Raw genomic sequence first — 17,460 nt, 5'->3', positions numbered from 1 at the left:
AGCGGAGAACCACTAGCTTCCAGATCATCTGCCATTCGGTGCAGCTCCAAAAGTACTGCTCACCCTTAGCCCTCACGTCAGGATGGCCGAGCGGTCTAAGGCGCTGCGTTCAGGTCGCAGTCTCCCCTGGAGGCGTGGGTTCGAATCCCACTTCTGACAAACCTAACCTTTGGCTGCGGGCTCAAGCTAGAGTCTTGAACCCTCTGGCAAGTTCACCCCGAAGTGCATTAATGTTGACAAAGCACTGCATTTCAGTTCATGCTAGAGTTAACCAAACAATGCAGTTGCACTGACCTGCATAATATGGACTTTAAAGTAACACTTTTGGTGCAATGTATGGGATTCGGTGGCGTTTTCGTGCAGTTTTCTTGGAATTTCAAGTCAAGACATTTCACGAAATTGGACATGTTTATAGAATGGGATCCAACAGAACTTCGAGGAATGCCATGTTCTGATGTTTACCGGAAGAAGAACTTGTTTATGAAAGGCTATTCATGTCTTTTTTTCTTTTTTTCTTTTCTTTTTAGGGGGAGTATGCAATGTGATTTTGGGAGTCTAACTGGGATGTGGTGGACTGAAGTTTTGGGGATGTAGTAGAACTTCATGGCAAGGATTCTTGGAAATTTCTTGGAATTGAAGGTCATGGGTTTTGGGGGCATGTGGTGCAGAGTCATGGCCTAAGATTCAAGGAATGCCATGCAAAACATTGCTTTAGCATTGACAAGACTTGTCATTGGAATGATAGAATTACATTAGCCTTAAAAAAACAATACTGCAACAACACTGACGCATATTACATAAATATGAGAGTAATACTATTGCTGCATTTGTTCAACATTAGTCCCACAAGAACACTTGATTTCTATGACATTGCATATGAAGGACTGGAAAAACGCACAAAAGGAATGATACAGAAAGCAGCTCTTTCATTTACATGCTCCCATGTATCAAAAAGCACCAGCCTGCCCCGTGTGAGGCTCGAACTCACGACCTTCAGATTATGAGACTGACGCGCTGCCTAACTGCGCCAACGAGGCATGTGCTATGGCTCGGGTGAGCGGAGAACTACTAGCTTCCAGATCATCTGCCATTCGGTGCAGCTCCAAAAGTACTGCTCACCCTTTGCCCTCACTTCAGGATGGCCGAGCGGTCTAAGGTGCTGCGTTCAGGTCGCAGTCTCCCCTGGAGGCGTGGGTTTGAATCCCACTTCTGACAAACCTAACCTTTGGCTGCGGGCTCAAGCTAGAGTCTTGAACCCTCTGGCAAGTTCACCCCGAAGTGCATTAATGTTGACAAAGCACTGCATTTCAGTTCATGCTAGAGTTAACCAAACAATGCAGTTGCACTGACCTGCATAATATGGACTTTAAAGTAACACTTTTGGTGCAATGTATGGGATTCGGTGGCGTTTTCGTGCAGTTTTCTTGGAATTTCAAGTCAAGACATTTCACGAAATTGGACATGTTTATAGAATGGGATCCAACAGAACTTCGAGGAATGCCACGTTCTGATGTTTACCGGAAGAAGAACTTGTTTATGAAAGGCTATTCATGTCTTTTTTTCTTTTTTTCTTTTCTTTTTAGGGGGAGTATGCAATGTGATTCTGGGAGTCTAACTGGTATGTGGTGGACTGAAGTTTTGGGGATGCAGTAGAACTTCATGGCAAGGATTCTTGGAAATTTCTTGCAATTGAAGGTCATGGGTTTTGGGGGCATGTGGTGGAGTGTCATGGCCTAAGATTCAAGGAATGCCATGCAAAACATTGCTTTAGCATTGACAAGACTTGTCATTGGAATGATAGAATTACATTAGCCTTAAAAAAAACATACTGCAACAACACTGACGCATATTACATAAATATGAGAGTAATACTATTGCTGCATTTGTTCAACATTAGTCCCACAAAAACACTTGATTTCAATGACATTGCATATGAAGGACTGGACAAACGCACAAAAGGAATGATACAGAAAGCAGCTCTTTCATTTACATGCTCCCGTGTATCAAAAAGCACCAGCCTGCCCCGTGTGAGGCTCGAACTCACGACCTTCAGATTATGAGACTGACGCGCTGCCTAACTGCGCCAACGAGGCATGTGCTATGGCTCGGGTGAGCGGAGAACCACTAGCTTCCAGATCATCTGCCATTCGGTGCAGCTCCAAAAGTACTGCTCACCCTTTGCCCTCACGTCAGGATGGCCGAGCGGTCTAAGGCGCTGCGTTCAGGTCGCAGTCTCCCCTGGAGGCGTGGGTTCGAATCCCACTTCTGACAAACCTAACCTTTGGCTGCGGGCTCAAGCTAGAGTCTTGAACCCTCTGGCAAGTTCACCCCGAAGTGCATTAATGTTGACAAAGCACTGCATTTCAGTTCATGCTAGAGTTAACCAAACAATGCAGTTGCACTGACCTGCATAATATGGACTTTAAAGTAACACTTTTGGTGCAATGTATGGGATTCGGTGGCGTTTTCGTGCAGTTTTCTTGGAATTTCAAGTCAAGACATTTCACGAAATTGGACATGTTTATAGAATGGGATCCAACAGAACTTCGAGGAATGCCACGTTCTGATGTTAACCGGAAGAAGAACTTGTTTATGAAAGGCTATTCATGTCTTTTTTTCTTTTCTTTTTAGGGGGAGTATGCAATGTGATTTTGGGAGTCTAACTGGGATGTAGTGGACTGAAGTTTTGGGGATGCAGTAGAACTTCATGGCAAGGATTCTTGGAAATTTCTTGGAATTGAAGGTCATGGGTTTTGGGGGCATGTGGTGCAGTGTCATGGCCTAAGATTCAAGGAATGCCATGCAAAACATTGCTTTAGCATTGACAAGATTTGTCATTGGAATGATAGAATTACATTAGCCTTAAAAAAACATACTGCAACAACACTGACGCATATTACATAAATATGAGAGTAATACTATTGCTGCATTTGTTCAACATTACTCCCACAAGAACACTTGATTTCTATGACATTGCATATGAAGGACTGGAAAAACGCACAAAAGGAATGATACAGAAAGCAGCTCTTTCATTTACATGCTCCCATGTATCAAAAAGCACCAGCCTGCCCCGTGTGAGGCTCGAACTCACGACCTTCAGATTATGAGACTGATGCGCTGCCTAACTGCGCCAACGAGGCATGTACTATGGCTCGGGTGAGCGGAGAACCACTAGCTTCCAGATCATCTGCCATTCGGTGCAGCTCCAAAAGTACTGCTCACCCTTTGCCCTCACGTCAGGATGGCCGAGCGGTCTAAGGCGCTGCGTTCAGGTCGCAGTCTCCCCTGGAGGCGTGGGTTCGAATCCCACTTCTGACAAACCTAACCTTTGGCTGCGGGCTCAAGCTAGAGTCTTGAACCCTCTGGCAAGTTCACCCCGAAGTGCATTAATGTTGACAAAGCACTGCATTTCAGTTCATGCTAGAGTTAACCAAACAATGCAGTTGCACTGACCTGCATAATATGGACTTTAAAGTAACACTTTTGGTGCAATGTATGGGATTTGGTGGCGTTTTCGTGCAGTTTTCTTGGAATTTCAAGTCAAGACATTTCACGAAATTGGACATGTTTATAGAACGGGATCCAACAGAACTTCGAGGAATGCCACGTTCTGATGTTTACCGGAAGAAGAACTTGTTTATGAAAAGCTATTCATGTCTTTTTTTCTTTTTTTCTTTTCTTTTTAGGGGGAGTATGCAATGTGATTTTGGGAGTCTAACTGGGATGTGGTGGACTGAAGTTTTGGGGATGCAGTAGAACTTCATGGCAAGGATTCTTGGAAATTTCTTGGAATTGAAGGTCATGGGTTTTGGGGGCATGTGGTGCAGAGTCATGGCCTAAGATTCAAGGAATGCCATGCAAAACATTGCTTTAGCATTGACAAGACTTGTCATTAGAATGATAGAATTACATTAGCCTTAAAAAAACATACTGCAACAACACTGACGCATATTACATAAATATGAGAGTAATACTATTGCTGCATTTGTTCAACATTAGTCCCACAAGAACACTTGATTTCTATGACATTGCATATGAAGGACTGGAAAAACGCACAAAAGGAATGATACAGAAAGCAGCTCTTTCATTTACATGCTCCCATGTATCAAAAAGCACCAGCCTGCCCCGTGTGAGGCTCGAACTCACGACCTTCAGATTATGAGACTGACGCGCTGCCTAACTGCGCCAACGAGGCATGTGCTATGGCTCGGGTGAGCGGAGAACCACTAGCTTCCAGATCATCTGCCATTCGGTGCAGCTCCAAAAGTACTGCTCACCCTTTGCCCTCACGTCAGGATGGCCGAGCGGTCTAAGGCGCTGCGTTCAGGTCGCAGTCTCCCCTGGAGGCGTGGGTTCGAATCCCACTTCTGACAAACCTAACCTTTGGCTGCGGGCTCAAGCTAGAGTCTTGAACCCTCTGGCAAGTTCACCCCGAAGTGCATTAATGTTGACAAAGCACTGCATTTCAGTTCATGCTAGAGTTAACCAAACAATGCAGTTGCACTGACCTGCATAATATGGACTTTAAAGTAACACTTTTGGTGCAATGTATGGGATTCGGTGGCGTTTTCGTGCAGTTTTCTTGGAATTTCAAGTCAAGACATTTCACGAAATTGGACATGTTTATAGAATGGGATCCAACAGAACTTCGAGGAATGCCACGTTCTGATGTTTACCGGAAGAAGAACTTGTTTATGAAAGGCTATTCATGTCTTTTTTTCTTTTCTTTTTAGGGGGAGTATGCAATGTGATTTTGGGAGTCTAACTGGGATGTAGTGGACTGAAGTTTTGGGGATGCAGTAGAACTTCATGGCAAGGATTCTTGGAAATTTCTTGGAATTGAAGGTCATGGGTTTTGGGGGCATGTGGTGCAGTGTCATGGCCTAAGATTCAAGGAATGCCATGCAAAACATTGCTTTAGCATTGACAAGACTTGTCATTGGAACGATATAATTACATTAGCCTTAAAAAAAACATACTGCAACAACACTGACGCATATTACATAAATATGAGAGTAATACTATTGCTTCATTTGTTCAACATTACTCCCACAAGAACACTTGATTTCTATGACATTGCATATGAAGGACTGGAAAAACGCACAAAAGGAATGATACAGAAAGCAGCTCTTTCATTTACATGCTCCCATGTATCAAAAACCACCAGCCTGCCCCGTGTGAGGCTCGAACTCACGACCTTCAGATTATGAGACTGACGCGCTGCCTAACTGCGCCAACGAGGCATGTGCTATGCCTCGGGTGAGCGGAGAACCACTAGCTTCCAGATCATCTGCCATTCGGTGCAGCTCCAAAAGTACTGCTCACCCTTTGCCCTCACGTCAGGATGGCCGAGCGGTCTAAGGCGCTGCGTTCAGATCGCAGTCTCCCCTGGAGGCGTGGGTTCGAATCCCACTTCTGACAAACCTAAGCTTTGGCTGCGGGCTCAAGCTAGAGTTTTGAACCCTCTGGCAAGTTCACCCCGAAGTGCATTAATGTTGACAAAGCACTGCATTTCAGTTCATGCTTGAGTTAACCAAACAATGCAGTTGCACTGACCTGCATAATATGGACTTTAAAGTAACACTTTTGGTGCAATGTATGGGATTCGGTGGTGTTTTCGGTCTAGTTTTCTTGGAATTTCAAGTCAAGACATTTCACGAAATTGGACATGTTTATAGAATGGGATCCAACAGAACTTCGAGGAATGCCACGTTCTGATGTTTACCGGAAGAAGAACTTGTTCATGAAAGGCTATTCATGTCTTTTTTTCTTTTTTTATTTTCTTTTTAGGGGGAGTATGCAATGTGATTCTGGGAGTCTAACTGGTATGTGGTGGACTGAAGTTTTGGGGATGCAGTAGAACTTCATGGCAAGGATTCTTGGAAATTTCTTGCAATTGAAGGTCATGGGTTTTGGGGGCATGTGGTGGAGTGTCATGGCCTAAGATTCAAGGAATGCCATGCAAAACATTGCTTTAGCATTGACAAGACTTGTCATTGGAATGATAGAATTACATTAGCCTTAAAAAAACATACTGCAACAACACTGACGCATATTACATAAATATGAGAGTAATACTATTGCTGCATTTGTTCAACATTAGTCCCACAAAAACACTTGATTTCAATGACATTGCATATGAAGGACTGGACAAACGCACAAAAGGAATGATACAGAAAGCAGCTCTTTCATTTACATGCTCCCGTGTATCAAAAAGCACCAGCCTGCCCCGTGTGAGGCTCGAACTCACGACCTTCAGATTATGAGACTGACGCGCTGCCTAACTGCGCCAACGAGGCATGTGCTATGGCTCGGGTGAGCGGAGAACCACTAGCTTCCAGATCATCTGCCATTCGGTGCAGCTCCAAAAGTACTGCTCACCCTTTGCCCTCACGTCAGGATGGCCGAGCGGTCTAAGGCGCTGCGTTCAGGTCGCAGTCTCCCCTGGAGGCGTGGGTTCGAATCCCACTTCTGACAAACCTAACCTTTGGCTGCGGGCTCAAGCTAGAGTCTTGAACCCTCTGGCAAGTTCACCCCGAAGTGCATTAATGTTGACAAAGCACTGCATTTCAGTTCATGCTAGAGTTAACCAAACAATGCAGTTGCACTGACCTGCATAATATGGACTTTAAAGTAACACTTTTGGTGCAATGTATGGGATTCGGTGGCGTTTTCGTGCAGTTTTCTTGGAATTTCAAGTCAAGACATTTCACGAAATTGGACATGTTTATAGAATGGGATCCAACAGAACTTCGAGGAATGCCACGTTCTGATGTTTACCGGAAGAAGAACTTGTTTATGAAAGGCTATTCATGTCTTTTTTTCTTTTCTTTTTAGGGGGAGTATGCAATGTGATTTTGGGAGTCTAACTGGGATGTAGTGGACTGAAGTTTTGGGGATGCAGTAGAACTTCATGGCAAGGATTCTTGGAAATTTCTTGGAATTGAAGGTCATGGGTTTTGGGGGCATGTGGTGCAGTGTCATGGCCTAAGATTCAAGGAATGCCATGCAAAACATTGCTTTAGCATTGACAAGACTTGTCATTGGAACGATATAATTACATTAGCCTTAAAAAAAACATACTGCAACAACACTGACGCATATTACATAAATATGAGAGTAATACTATTACTTCATTTGTTCAACATTACTCCCACAAGAACACTTGATTTCTATGACATTGCATATGAAGGACTGGAAAAACGCACAAAAGGAATGATACAGAAAGCAGCTCTTTCATTTACATGCTCCCATGTATCAAAAACCACCAGCCTGCCCCGTGTGAGGCTCGAACTCACGACCTTCAGATTATGAGACTGACGCGCTGCCTAACTGCGCCAACGAGGCATGTGCTATGCCTCGGGTGAGCGGAGAACCACTAGCTTCCAGATCATCTGCCATTCGGTGCAGCTCCAAAAGTACTGCTCACCCTTTGCCCTCACGTCAGGATGGCCGAGCGGTCTAAGGCGCTGCGTTCAGATCGCAGTCTCCCCTGGAGGCGTGGGTTCGAATCCCACTTCTGACAAACCTAAGCTTTGGCTGCGGGCTCAAGCTAGAGTTTTGAACCCTCTGGCAAGTTCACCCCGAAGTGCATTAATGTTGACAAAGCACTGCATTTCAGTTCATGCTTGAGTTAACCAAACAATGCAGTTGCACTGACCTGCATAATATGGACTTTAAAGTAACACTTTTGGTGCAATGTATGGGATTCGGTGGTGTTTTCGGTCTAGTTTTCTTGGAATTTCAAGTCAAGACAGTTCACGAAATTGGACATGTTTATAGAATGGGATCCAACAGAACTTCGAGGAATGCCACGTTCTGATGTTTACCGGAAGAAGAACTTGTTTATGAAAGGCTATTCATGTCTTTTTTTCTTTTTTTCTTTTCTTTTTAGGGGGAGTATGCAATGTGATTCTGGGAGTCTAACTGGGATGTGGTGGACTGAAGTTTTGGGGATGCAGTAGAACTTCATGGCAAGGATTCTTGGAAATTTCTTGCAATTGAAGGTCATGGGTTTTGGGGGCATGTGGTGGAGTGTCATGGCCTAAGATTCAAGGAATGCCATGCAAAACATTGCTTTCGCATTGACAAGACTTGTCATTGGAATGATAGAATTACATTAGCCTTAAAAAAACATACTGCAACAACACTGACGCATATTACATAAATATGAGAGTAATACTATTGCTGCATTTGTTCAACATTAGTCCCACAAGAACACTTGATTTCTATGACATTGCATATGAAGGACTGGAAAAATGCACAAAAGGAATGATACAGAAAGCAGCTCTTTCATTTACATGCTCCCATGTATCAAAAAGCACCAGCCTGCCCCGTGTGAGGCTCGAACTCACGACCTTCAGATTATGAGACTGACGCGCTGCCTAACTGCACCAACGAGGCATGTGCTATGGCTCGGGTGAGCGGAGAACCACTAGCTGCCAGATCATCTGCCATTCGGTGCAGCTCCAAAAGTACTGCTCACCCTTTGCCCTCACTTCAGGATGGCCGAGCGGTCTAAGGTGCTGCGTTCAGGTCGCAGTCTCCCCTGGAGGCGTGGGTTCGAATCCCACTTCTGACAAACCTAACCTTTGGCTGCGGGCTCAAGCTAGAGTCTTGAACCCTCTGGCAAGTTCACCCCGAAGTGCATTAATGTTGACAAAGCACTGCATTTCAGTTCATGCTAGAGTTAACCAAACAATGCAGTTGCACTGACCTGCATAATATGGACTTTAAAGTAACACTTTTGGTGCAATGTATGGGATTCGGTGGCGTTTTCGTGCAGTTTTCTTGGAATTTCAAGTCAAGACATTTCACGAAATTGGACATGTTTATAGAATGGGATCCAACAGAACTTCGAGGAATGCCACGTTCTGATGTTTACCGGAAGAAGAACTTGTTCATGAAAGGCTATTCATGTCTTTTTTTCTTTTTTTCTTTTCTTTTTAGGGGGAGTATGCAATGTGATTCTGGGAGTCTAACTGGTATGTGGTGGACTGAAGTTTTGGGGATGCAGTAGAACTTCATGGCAAGGATTCTTGGAAATTTCTTGCAATTGAAGGTCATGGGTTTTGGGGGCATGTGGTGGAGTGTCATGGCCTAAGATTCAAGGAATGCCATGCAAAACATTGCTTTAGCATTGACAAGACTTGTCATTGGAATGATAGAATTACATTAGCCTTAAAAAAAACATACTGCAACAACACTGACGCATATTACATAAATATGAGAGTAATACTATTGCTGCATTTGTTCAACATTAGTCCCACAAAAACACTTGATTTCAATGACATTGCATATGAAGGACTGGACAAACGCACAAAAGGAATGATACAGAAAGCAGCTCTTTCATTTACATGCTCCCGTGTATCAAAAAGCACCAGCCTGCCCCGTGTGAGGCTCGAACTCACGACCTTCAGATTATGAGACTGACGCGCTGCCTAACTGCGCCAACGAGGCATGTGCTATGGCTCGGGTGAGCGGAGAACCACTAGCTTCCAGATCATCTGCCATTCGGTGCAGCTCCAAAAGTACTGCTCACCCTTTGCCCTCACGTCAGGATGGCCGAGCGGTCTAAGGCGCTGCGTTCAGGTCGCAGTCTCCCCTGGAGGCGTGGGTTCGAATCCCACTTCTGACAAACCTAACCTTTGGCTGCGGGCTCAAGCTAGAGTCTTGAACCCTCTGGCAAGTTCACCCCGAAGTGCATTAATGTTGACAAAGCACTGCATTTCAGTTCATGCTAGAGTTAACCAAACAATGCAGTTGCACTGACCTGCATAATATGGACTTTAAAGTAACACTTTTGGTGCAATGTATGGGATTCGGTGGCGTTTTCGTGCAGTTTTCTTGGAATTTCAAGTCAAGACATTTCACGAAATTGGACATGTTTATAGAATGGGATCCAACAGAACTTCGAGGAATGCCACGTTCTGATGTTTACCGGAAGAAGAACTTGTTTATGAAAGGCTATTCATGTCTTTTTTTCTTTTCTTTTTAGGGGGAGTATGCAATGTGATTTTGGGAGTCTAACTGGGATGTAGTGGACTGAAGTTTTGGGGATGCAGTAGAACTTCATGGCAAGGATTCTTGGAAATTTCTTGGAATTGAAGGTCATGGGTTTTGGGGGCATGTGGTGCAGTGTCATGGCCTAAGATTCAAGGAATGCCATGCAAAACATTGCTTTAGCATTGACAAGACTTGTCATTGGAACGATATAATTACATTAGCCTTAAAAAAAACATACTGAAACAACACTGACGCATATTACATAAATATGAGAGTAATACTATTACTTCATTTGTTCAACATTACTCCCACAAGAACACTTGATTTCTATGACATTGCATATGAAGGACTGGAAAAACGCACAAAAGGAATGATACAGAAAGCAGCTCTTTCATTTACATGCTCCCATGTATCAAAAACCACCAGCCTGCCCCGTGTGAGGCTCGAACTCACGACCTTCAGATTATGAGACTGACGCGCTGCCTAACTGCGCCAACGAGGCATGTGCTATGCCTCGGGTGAGCGGAGAACCACTAGCTTCCAGATCATCTGCCATTCGGTGCAGCTCCAAAAGTACTGCTCACCCTTTGCCCTCACGTCAGGATGGCCGAGCGGTCTAAGGCGCTGCGTTCAGGTCGCAGTCTCCCCTGGAGTCGTGGGTTCGAATCCCACTTCTGACAAACCTAAGCTTTGGCTGCGGGCTCAAGCTAGAGTTTTGAACCCTCTGGCAAGTTCACCCCGAAGTGCATTAATGTTGACAAAGCACTGCATTTCAGTTCATGCTTGAGTTAACCAAACAATGCAGTTGCACTGACCTGCATAATATGGACTTTAAAGTAACACTTTTGGTGCAATGTATGGGATTCGGTGGCGTTTTCGTGCAGTTTTCTTGGAATTTCAAGTCAAGACATTTCACGAAATTGGACATGTTTATAGAATGGGATCCAACAGAACTTCGAGGAATGCCACGTTCTGATGTTTACCGGAAGAAGAACTTGTTTATGAAAGGCTATTCATGTCTTTTTTTTCTTTTTTTCTTTTCTTTTTAGGGGCAGTATGCAATGTGATTCTGGGAGTCTAACTGGGATGTGGTGGACTGAAGTTTTGGGGATGCAGTAGAACTTCATGGCAAGGATTCTTGGAAATTTCTTGCAATTGAAGGTCATGGGTTTTGGGGGCATGTGGTGGAGTGTCATGGCCTAAGATTCAAGGAATGCCATGCAAAACATTGCTTTAGCATTGACAAGATTTGTCATTGGAATGATAGAATTACATTAGCCTTAAAAAAACATACTGCAACAACACTGACGCATATTACATAAATATGAGAGTAATACTATTGCTGCATTTGTTCAACATTACTCCCACAAGAACACTTGATTTCTATGACATTGCATATGAAGGACTGGAAAAACGCACAAAAGGAATGATACAGAAAGCAGCTCTTTCATTTACATGCTCCCATGTATCAAAAAGCACCAGCCTGCCCCGTGTGAGGCTCGAACTCACGACCTTCAGATTATGAGACTGACGCGCTGCCTAACTGCGCCAACGAGGCATGTGCTATGGCTCGGGTGAGCGGAGAACCACTAGCTGCCAGATCATCTGCCATTCGGTGCAGCTCCAAAAGTACTGCTCACCCTTTGCCCTCACTTCAGGATGGCCGAGCGGTCTAAGGTGCTGCGTTCAGGTCGCAGTCTCCCCTGGAGGCGTGGGTTCGAATCCCACTTCTGACAAACCTAACCTTTGGCTGCGGGCTCAAGCTAGAGTCTTGAACCCTCTGGCAAGTTCACCCCGAAGTGCATTAATGTTGACAAAGCACTGCATTTCAGTTCATGCTAGAGTTAACCAAACAATGCAGTTGCACTGACCTGCATAATATGGACTTTAAAGTAACACTTTTGGTGCAATGTATGGGATTCGGTGGCGTTTTCGTGCAGTTTTCTTGGAATTTCAAGTCAAGACATTTCACGAAATTGGACATGTTTATAGAATGGGATCCAACAGAACTTCGAGGAATGCCACGTTCTGATGTTTACCGGAAGAAGAACTTGTTCATGAAAGGCTATTCATGTCTTTTTTTCTTTTTTTATTTTCTTTTTAGGGGGAGTATGCAATGTGATTCTGGGAGTCTAACTGGTATGTGGTGGACTGAAGTTTTGGGGATGCAGTAGAACTTCATGGCAAGGATTCTTGGAAATTTCTTGCAATTGAAGGTCATGGGTTTTGGGGGCATGTGGTGGAGTGTCATGGCCTAAGATTCAAGGAATGCCATGCAAAACATTGCTTTAGCATTGACAAGACTTGTCATTGGAATGATAGAATTACATTAGCCTTAAAAAAAACATACTGCAACAACACTGACGCATATTACATAAATATGAGAGTAATACTATTGCTGCATTTGTTCAACATTAGTCCCACAAAAACACTTGATTTCAATGACATTGCATATGAAGGACTGGACAAACGCACAAAAGGAATGATGCAGAAAGCAGCTCTTTCATTTACATGCTCCCGTGTATCAAAAAGCACCAGCCTGCCCCGTGTGAGGCTCGAACTCACGACCTTCAGATTATGAGACTGACGCGCTGCCTAACTGCGCCAACGAGGCATGTGCTATGGCTCGGGTGAGCGGAGAACCACTAGCTTCCAGATCATCTGCCATTCGGTGCAGCTCCAAAAGTACTGCTCACCCTTTGCCCTCACGTCAGGATGGCCGAGCGGTCTAAGGCGCTGCGTTCAGGTCGCAGTCTCCCCTGGAGGCGTGGGTTCGAATCCCACTTCTGACAAACCTAACCTTTGGCTGCGGGCTCAAGCTAGAGTCTTGAACCCTCTGGCAAGTTCACCCCGAAGTGCATTAATGTTGACAAAGCACTGCATTTCAGTTCATGCTAGAGTTAACCAAACAATGCAGTTGCACTGACCTGCATAATATGGACTTTAAAGTAACACTTTTGGTGCAATGTATGGGATTCGGTGGCGTTTTCGTGCAGTTTTCTTGGAATTTCAAGTCAAGACATTTCACGAAATTGGACATGTTTATAGAATGGGATCCAACAGAACTTCGAGGAATGCCACGTTCTGATGTTTACCGGAAGAAGAACTTGTTTATGAAAGGCTATTCATGTCTTTTTTTTCTTTTTTTCTTTTCTTTTTAGGGGGAGTATGCAATGTGATTCTGGGAGTCTAACTGGGATGTGGTGGACTGAAGTTTTGGGGATGCAGTAGAACTTCATGGCAAGGATTCTTGGAAATTTCTTGCAATTGAAGGTCATGGGTTTTGGGGGCATGTGGTGGAGTGTCATGGCCTAAGATTCAAGGAATGCCATGCAAAACATTGCTTTAGCATTGACAAGATTTGTCATTGGAATGATAGAATTACATTAGCCTTAAAAAAACATACTGCAACAACACTGACGCATATTACATAAATATGAGAGTAATACTATTGCTGCATTTGTTCAACATTACTCCCACAAGAACACTTGATTTCTATGACATTGCATATGAAGGACTGGAAAAACGCACAAAAGGAATGATACAGAAAGCAGCTCTTTCATTTACATGCTCCCATGTATCAAAAAGCACCAGCCTGCCCCGTGTGAGGCTCGAACTCACGACCTTCAGATTATGAGACTGATGCGCTGCCTAACTGCGCCAACGAGGCATGTATTATGGCTCGGGTGAGCGGAGAACCACTAGCTTCCAGATCATCTGCCATTCGGTGCAGCTCCAAAAGTACTGCTCACCCTTTGCCCTCACGTCAGGATGGCCGAGCGGTCTAAGGCGCTGCGTTCAGGTCGCAGTCTCCCCTGGAGGCGTGGGTTCGAATCCCACTTCTGACAAACCTAATCTTTGGCTGCGGGCTCAAGCTAGAGTCTAGAACCCTCTGGCAAGTTCACCCCGAAGTGCATTAATGTTGACAAAGCACTGCATTTCAGTTCATGCTAGAGTTAACCAAACAATGCAGTTGCACTGACCTGCATAATATGGACTTTAAAGTAACACTTTTGGTGCAATGTATGGGATTCGGTGGCGTTTTCGTGCAGTTTTCTTGGAATTTCAAGTCAAGACATTTCACGAAATTGGACATGTTTATAGAACGGGATCCAACAGAACTTCGAGGAATGCCACGTTCTGATGTTTACCGGAAGAAGAACTTGTTTATGAAAAGCTATTCATGTCTTTTTTTCTTTTTTTCTTTTCTTTTTAGGGGGAGTATGCAATGTGATTTTGGGAGTCTAACTGGGATGTGGTGGACTGAAGTTTTGGGGATGCAGTAGAACTTCATGGCAAGGATTCTTGGAAATTTCTTGGAATTGAAGGTCATGGGTTTTGGGGGCATGTGGTGCAGAGTCATGGCCTAAGATTCAAGGAATGCCATGCAAAACATTGCTTTAGCATTGACAAGACTTGTCATTAGAATGATAGAATTACATTAGCCTTAAAAAAACATACTGCAACAACACTGACGCATATTACATAAATATGAGAGTAATACTATTGCTGCATTTGTTCAACATTAGTCCCACAAGAACACTTGATTTCTATGACATTGCATATGAAGGACTGGAAAAACGCACAAAAGGAATGATACAGAAAGCAGCTCTTTCATTTACATGCTCCCATGTATCAAAAAGCACCAGCCTGCCCCATGTGAGGCTCGAACTCACGACCTTCAGATTATGAGACTGACGCGCTGCCTAACTGCGCCAACGAGGCATGTACTATGGCTCGGGTGAGCGGAGAACCACTAGCTTCCAGATCATCTGCCATTCGGTGCAGCTCCAAAAGTACTGCTCACCCTTTGCCCTCACGTCAGGATGGCCGAGCGGTCTAGGGCGCTGCGTTCAGGTCGCAGTCTCCCCTGGAGGCGTGGGTTCGAATCCCACTTCTGACAAACCTAACCTTTGGCTGCGGGCTCAAGCTAGAGTCTTGAACCCTCTGGCAAGTTCACCCCGAAGTGCATTAATGTTGACAAAGCACTGCATTTCAGTTCATGCTAGAGTTAACCAAACAATGCAGTTGCACTGACCTGCATAATATGGACTTTAAAGTAACACTTTTGGTGCAATGTATGGGATTCGGTGGCGTTTTCGTGCAGTGTTCTTGGAATTTCAAGTCAAGACATTTCACAAAATTGGACATGTTTATAGAATGGGATCCAACAGAACTTCGAGGAATGCCACGTTCTGATGTTTACCGGAAGAAGAACTTGTTTATGAAAGGCTATTCATGTCTTTTTTTCTTTTCTTTTTAGGGGGAGTATGCAATGTGATTTTGGGAGTCTAACTGGGATGTAGTGGACTGAAGTTTTGGGGATGCAGTAGAACTTCATGGCAAGGATTCTTGGAAATTTCTTGGAATTGAAGGTCATGGGTTTTGGGGGCATGTGGTGCAGTGTCATGGCCTAAGATTCAAGGAATGCCATGCAAAACATTGCTTTAGCATTGACAAGACTTGTCATTGGAACGATATAATTACATTAGCCTTAAAAAAAACATACTGCAACAACACTGACGCATATTACATAAATATGAGAGTAATACTATTGCTTCATTTGTTCAACATTACTCCCACAAGAACACTTGATTTCTATGACATTGCATATGAAGGACTGGAAAAACGCACAAAAGGAATGATACAGAAAGCAGCTCTTTCATTTACATGCTCCCATGTATCAAAAACCACCAGCCTGCCCCGTGTGAGGCTCGAACTCACGACCTTCAGATTATGAGACTGACGCGCTGCCTAACTGCGCCAACGAGGCATGTGCTATGCCTCGGGTGAGCGGAGAACCACTAGCTTCCAGATCATCTGCCATTCGGTGCAGCTCCAAAAGTACTGCTCACCCTTTGCCCTCACGTCAGGATGGCCGAGCGGTCTAAGGCGCTGCGTTCAGGTCGCAGTCTCCCCTGGAGTCGTGGGTTCGAATCCCACTTCTGACAAACCTAAGCTTTGGCTGCGGGCTCAAGCTAGAGTTTTGAACCCTCTGGCAAGTTCACCCCGAAGTGCATTAATGTTGACAAAGCACTGCATTTCAGTTCATGCTTGAGTTAACCAAACAATGCAGTTGCACTGACTTGCATAATATGGACTTTAAAGTAACACTTTTGGTGCAATGTATGGGATTCGGTGGCGTTTTCGTGCAGTTTTCTTGGAATTTCAAGTCAAGACATTTCACGAAATTGGACATGTTTATAGAATGGGATCCAACAGAACTTCGAGGAATGCCACGTTCTGATGTTTACCGGAAGAAGAACTTGTTTATGAAAGGCTATTCATGTCTTTTTTTTCTTTTTTTCTTTTCTTTTTAGGGGGAGTATGCAATGTGATTCTGGGAGTCTAACTGGGATGTGGTGGACTGAAGTTTTGGGGATGCAGTAGAACTTCATGGCAAGGATTCTTGGAAATTTCTTGCAATTGAAGGTCATGGGTTTTGGGGGCATGTGGTGGAGTGTCATGGCCTAAGATTCAAGGAATGCCATGCAAAACATTGCTTTAGCATTGACAAGATTTGTCATTGGAATGATAGAATTACATTAGCCTTAAAAAAAACATACTGCAACAACACTGACGCATATTACATAAATATGAGAGTAATACTATTGCTGCATTTGTTCAACATTAGTCCCACAAAAACACTTGATTTCAATGACATTGCATATGAAGGACTGGACAAACGCACAAAAGGAATGATACAGAAAGCAGCTCTTTCATTTACATGCTCCCGTGTATCAAAAAGCACCAGCCTGCCCCGTGTGAGGCTCGAACTCACGACCTTCAGATTATGAGACTGACGCGCTGCCTAACTGCGCCAACGAGGCATGTGCTATGGCTCGGGTGAGCGGAGAACCACTAGCTTCCAGATCATCTGCCATTCGGTGCAGCTCCAAAAGTACTGCTCACCCTTTGCCCTCACGTCAGGATGGCCGAGCGGTCTAAGGCGCTGCGTTCAGGTCGCAGTCTCCCCTGGAGGCGTGGGTTCGAATCCCACTTCTGACAAACCTAACCTTTGGCTGCGGGCTCAAGCTAGAGTCTTGAACCCTCTGGCAAGTTCACCCCGAAGTGCATTAATGTTGACAAAGCACTGCATTTCAGTTCATGCTAGAGTTAACCAAACAATGCAGTTGCACTGACCTGCATAATATGGACTTTAAAGTAACACTTTTGGTGCAATGTATGGGATTCGGTGGCGTTTTCGTGCAGTTTTCTTGGAATTTCAAGTCAAGACATTTCACGAAATTGGACATGTTTATAGAATGGGATCCAACAGAACTTCGAGGAATGCCACGTTCTGATGTTTACCGGAAGAAGAACTTGTTTATGAAAGGCTATTCATGTCTTTTTTTCTTTTCTTTTTAGGGGGAGTATGCAATGTGATTTTGGGAGTCTAACTGGGATGTAGTGGACTGAAGTTTTGGGGATGCAGTAGAACTTCATGGCAAGGAT

At 44.3% G+C, this 17,460-nt stretch overlaps 32 non-coding genes across 32 annotated transcripts; 16 read left to right on the top strand and 16 right to left on the bottom strand.

The window, feature by feature from the left end:
- The first annotated feature begins 76 nt into the window (after positions 1-76).
- Positions 77-159, top strand: trnal-cag (transfer RNA leucine (anticodon CAG)). The gene has a single exon. It is a non-coding gene; the product is annotated as a tRNA-Leu (tRNA).
- Positions 160-963: 804 nt separating this feature from the next.
- Positions 964-1,037, bottom strand: trnam-cau (transfer RNA methionine (anticodon CAU)). Its single transcript has one exon. It is a non-coding gene; the product is annotated as a tRNA-Met (tRNA).
- A 982-nt stretch (positions 1,038-2,019) lies between these two features.
- On the bottom strand, positions 2,020-2,093 carry trnam-cau (transfer RNA methionine (anticodon CAU)). Its single transcript has one exon. It is a non-coding gene; the product is annotated as a tRNA-Met (tRNA).
- Positions 2,094-2,188: 95 nt separating this feature from the next.
- On the top strand, positions 2,189-2,271 carry trnal-cag (transfer RNA leucine (anticodon CAG)). Its single transcript has one exon. It is a non-coding gene; the product is annotated as a tRNA-Leu (tRNA).
- A 795-nt stretch (positions 2,272-3,066) lies between these two features.
- Positions 3,067-3,140, bottom strand: trnam-cau (transfer RNA methionine (anticodon CAU)). Its single transcript has one exon. It is a non-coding gene; the product is annotated as a tRNA-Met (tRNA).
- A 95-nt stretch (positions 3,141-3,235) lies between these two features.
- Positions 3,236-3,318, top strand: trnal-cag (transfer RNA leucine (anticodon CAG)). Its single transcript has one exon. It is a non-coding gene; the product is annotated as a tRNA-Leu (tRNA).
- An 803-nt stretch (positions 3,319-4,121) lies between these two features.
- On the bottom strand, positions 4,122-4,195 carry trnam-cau (transfer RNA methionine (anticodon CAU)). The gene has a single exon. It is a non-coding gene; the product is annotated as a tRNA-Met (tRNA).
- Positions 4,196-4,290: 95 nt separating this feature from the next.
- trnal-cag (transfer RNA leucine (anticodon CAG)) lies at positions 4,291-4,373 on the top strand. The gene has a single exon. It is a non-coding gene; the product is annotated as a tRNA-Leu (tRNA).
- Positions 4,374-5,169: 796 nt separating this feature from the next.
- trnam-cau (transfer RNA methionine (anticodon CAU)) lies at positions 5,170-5,243 on the bottom strand. Its single transcript has one exon. It is a non-coding gene; the product is annotated as a tRNA-Met (tRNA).
- A 95-nt stretch (positions 5,244-5,338) lies between these two features.
- On the top strand, positions 5,339-5,421 carry trnal-cag (transfer RNA leucine (anticodon CAG)). Its single transcript has one exon. It is a non-coding gene; the product is annotated as a tRNA-Leu (tRNA).
- Positions 5,422-6,225: 804 nt separating this feature from the next.
- On the bottom strand, positions 6,226-6,299 carry trnam-cau (transfer RNA methionine (anticodon CAU)). Its single transcript has one exon. It is a non-coding gene; the product is annotated as a tRNA-Met (tRNA).
- A 95-nt stretch (positions 6,300-6,394) lies between these two features.
- Positions 6,395-6,477, top strand: trnal-cag (transfer RNA leucine (anticodon CAG)). The gene has a single exon. It is a non-coding gene; the product is annotated as a tRNA-Leu (tRNA).
- A 796-nt stretch (positions 6,478-7,273) lies between these two features.
- On the bottom strand, positions 7,274-7,347 carry trnam-cau (transfer RNA methionine (anticodon CAU)). The gene has a single exon. It is a non-coding gene; the product is annotated as a tRNA-Met (tRNA).
- Positions 7,348-7,442: 95 nt separating this feature from the next.
- On the top strand, positions 7,443-7,525 carry trnal-cag (transfer RNA leucine (anticodon CAG)). The gene has a single exon. It is a non-coding gene; the product is annotated as a tRNA-Leu (tRNA).
- An 804-nt stretch (positions 7,526-8,329) lies between these two features.
- trnam-cau (transfer RNA methionine (anticodon CAU)) lies at positions 8,330-8,403 on the bottom strand. The gene has a single exon. It is a non-coding gene; the product is annotated as a tRNA-Met (tRNA).
- A 95-nt stretch (positions 8,404-8,498) lies between these two features.
- Positions 8,499-8,581, top strand: trnal-cag (transfer RNA leucine (anticodon CAG)). The gene has a single exon. It is a non-coding gene; the product is annotated as a tRNA-Leu (tRNA).
- Positions 8,582-9,385: 804 nt separating this feature from the next.
- trnam-cau (transfer RNA methionine (anticodon CAU)) lies at positions 9,386-9,459 on the bottom strand. Its single transcript has one exon. It is a non-coding gene; the product is annotated as a tRNA-Met (tRNA).
- Positions 9,460-9,554: 95 nt separating this feature from the next.
- trnal-cag (transfer RNA leucine (anticodon CAG)) lies at positions 9,555-9,637 on the top strand. The gene has a single exon. It is a non-coding gene; the product is annotated as a tRNA-Leu (tRNA).
- Positions 9,638-10,433: 796 nt separating this feature from the next.
- On the bottom strand, positions 10,434-10,507 carry trnam-cau (transfer RNA methionine (anticodon CAU)). The gene has a single exon. It is a non-coding gene; the product is annotated as a tRNA-Met (tRNA).
- A 95-nt stretch (positions 10,508-10,602) lies between these two features.
- trnal-cag (transfer RNA leucine (anticodon CAG)) lies at positions 10,603-10,685 on the top strand. Its single transcript has one exon. It is a non-coding gene; the product is annotated as a tRNA-Leu (tRNA).
- An 804-nt stretch (positions 10,686-11,489) lies between these two features.
- trnam-cau (transfer RNA methionine (anticodon CAU)) lies at positions 11,490-11,563 on the bottom strand. Its single transcript has one exon. It is a non-coding gene; the product is annotated as a tRNA-Met (tRNA).
- A 95-nt stretch (positions 11,564-11,658) lies between these two features.
- Positions 11,659-11,741, top strand: trnal-cag (transfer RNA leucine (anticodon CAG)). Its single transcript has one exon. It is a non-coding gene; the product is annotated as a tRNA-Leu (tRNA).
- An 804-nt stretch (positions 11,742-12,545) lies between these two features.
- trnam-cau (transfer RNA methionine (anticodon CAU)) lies at positions 12,546-12,619 on the bottom strand. The gene has a single exon. It is a non-coding gene; the product is annotated as a tRNA-Met (tRNA).
- Positions 12,620-12,714: 95 nt separating this feature from the next.
- On the top strand, positions 12,715-12,797 carry trnal-cag (transfer RNA leucine (anticodon CAG)). Its single transcript has one exon. It is a non-coding gene; the product is annotated as a tRNA-Leu (tRNA).
- Positions 12,798-13,601: 804 nt separating this feature from the next.
- trnam-cau (transfer RNA methionine (anticodon CAU)) lies at positions 13,602-13,675 on the bottom strand. The gene has a single exon. It is a non-coding gene; the product is annotated as a tRNA-Met (tRNA).
- A 95-nt stretch (positions 13,676-13,770) lies between these two features.
- On the top strand, positions 13,771-13,853 carry trnal-cag (transfer RNA leucine (anticodon CAG)). The gene has a single exon. It is a non-coding gene; the product is annotated as a tRNA-Leu (tRNA).
- Positions 13,854-14,656: 803 nt separating this feature from the next.
- Positions 14,657-14,730, bottom strand: trnam-cau (transfer RNA methionine (anticodon CAU)). Its single transcript has one exon. It is a non-coding gene; the product is annotated as a tRNA-Met (tRNA).
- Positions 14,731-14,825: 95 nt separating this feature from the next.
- trnal-cag (transfer RNA leucine (anticodon CAG)) lies at positions 14,826-14,908 on the top strand. Its single transcript has one exon. It is a non-coding gene; the product is annotated as a tRNA-Leu (tRNA).
- A 796-nt stretch (positions 14,909-15,704) lies between these two features.
- On the bottom strand, positions 15,705-15,778 carry trnam-cau (transfer RNA methionine (anticodon CAU)). Its single transcript has one exon. It is a non-coding gene; the product is annotated as a tRNA-Met (tRNA).
- Positions 15,779-15,873: 95 nt separating this feature from the next.
- trnal-cag (transfer RNA leucine (anticodon CAG)) lies at positions 15,874-15,956 on the top strand. Its single transcript has one exon. It is a non-coding gene; the product is annotated as a tRNA-Leu (tRNA).
- An 805-nt stretch (positions 15,957-16,761) lies between these two features.
- On the bottom strand, positions 16,762-16,835 carry trnam-cau (transfer RNA methionine (anticodon CAU)). The gene has a single exon. It is a non-coding gene; the product is annotated as a tRNA-Met (tRNA).
- Positions 16,836-16,930: 95 nt separating this feature from the next.
- Positions 16,931-17,013, top strand: trnal-cag (transfer RNA leucine (anticodon CAG)). The gene has a single exon. It is a non-coding gene; the product is annotated as a tRNA-Leu (tRNA).
- Positions 17,014-17,460: the final 447 nt, after the last annotated feature.

Source organism: Pimephales promelas, chromosome 24 (assembly GCF_988280905.1).
Source record: "Pimephales promelas chromosome 24, fPimPro1.hap1.1, whole genome shotgun sequence".
Taxonomy (NCBI): domain Eukaryota; kingdom Metazoa; phylum Chordata; class Actinopteri; order Cypriniformes; family Leuciscidae; genus Pimephales; species Pimephales promelas.
Note: the sequence above shows the minus strand (reverse complement) of the source record. Positions and strands in the feature narration are given on the sequence as shown.